Source organism: Fopius arisanus, unplaced genomic scaffold (genome assembly GCF_000806365.1).
Source record: "Fopius arisanus strain USDA-PBARC FA_bdor unplaced genomic scaffold, ASM80636v1 scaffold00178, whole genome shotgun sequence".
NCBI classification, from domain to species: domain Eukaryota; kingdom Metazoa; phylum Arthropoda; class Insecta; order Hymenoptera; family Braconidae; genus Fopius; species Fopius arisanus.
In genome coordinates, this window is record NW_011887917.1 from 156,645 (window position 1) to 158,098 (window position 1,454).

General features: G+C 40.2%; 1 protein-coding gene across 1 annotated transcript in view; it reads right to left on the bottom strand.

Moving 5' to 3' along the window:
- LOC105272450 (putative dipeptidase NECHADRAFT_87110) overlaps positions 1-1,454 on the bottom strand; it is a 145,945-nt gene that overhangs the window by 143,741 nt on the left and 750 nt on the right. The window lies entirely within an intron of this gene.

Below are 1,454 nucleotides of genomic sequence, written 5' to 3' on the forward strand. Positions count from 1 at the left end.
GGGGGGGGTGCTGAGGTTGCGGGAGGGTAATGCAGGAATCTGCAAGGCCCTCGGTCGGTAATTTAGGTGGGAATCTTCGTTATCGGCCGCACGGTGGTAATGTTCGAGGGTCCATCTTGTGCCAGAATGCGGGGGAATATCCCGCATGTGATATCTCACGTTCAATATCCACCATATGATATCTGATATCTAATATCTCGTATGTGATGTCTACTATCGAATATCTCATTTCTTATGTCTAATATCTAATTTTTTATAGCTGACAATCGTAGTCGCTGAAATTTTCAAACGTTCTATCGCCGGTCATTTATTTTGTATTTGTGACGTCATAGGAGTCGTTGGATAGGACTTGGATGAGGTAGGAAGGGGAACCGGACAATTCTCCATATAATTTTTGCGAGAAAAATTACTGAAAAAATGGATAGTCCAGAGCGGGACTTGAACCCGGGACTCGATACTTCTCTCTCTCTCTCTCTCTCTCTTGAGCTCTTGAGCTCTTATATGAAGTCCTATCGTCTTGATCGACAATCCTCAATTGCAGATGGTCTATTGACCGCACCACGATTGGCAAGTAAATGACATGGGCAGGTGTTTCCATGATCTTATATCCACGTGGAATGCTTGGGAAGAATTCGTGAATTGTATGCTCACGTCGATTGATAATGTAGGCTTCTGCAGTTAGATTACACTCAATACGTAGAGAGTTAACATGAATGATATTTGGAGGCGTGGCAGATTCGTAGAATGTTGAATATGCTAGAACTTGTCATTGAAAACGAAGCAGTTGCTCACTGGAGTCCAACGGCCTGAAATTTATCACCACATCCTTGGGTACTTCAATCACCGTCTTGAGCGTCTGATCATTTTCCCGTAAAGTGAAGGGAATTTCATACACTGATAATTGATCTTTCAAAAAATTTTCAATATCAGTAATTTCATAGCTTCCAGTTGGTATAGTCAATTTTATCACCAATCCGTCTTTTTCAATGCAAAATTTATTACATCTGTCGTCGATATTAAGAATTGAATTGTAGGTGAGAAATTAAACAAGCCCCACACTATACAATTTCTCTGGTGATAATTTAATGGGCGGGAAATAACGGGCCTCTAGTGTAGAAGATCGGCCCGACAGGGTCAAGGTAAATGAATCACTCATGATAGTCAACACTCAACTGATATAATTGTGAACTTTTTGCAGCTTTATATCATTTCACCAGCTAGAAATTTCAAACATAAATGCCGACAGATAATAGTATCATAGTCTTGATAATTTTTGGATTATATTTCACAACACTACCGCCACCGAAGTAATTAATCAACTCTTGAGGTGGACGCAAATTGCCATAGCTATCAAAATAGATCATTTCATGATTCTTCTTTTTATATGCAACCCAATGAGTGCCGGGACCATCTTTATCATCAAGATTCACTATAGCTGATGCACATTTCCACGG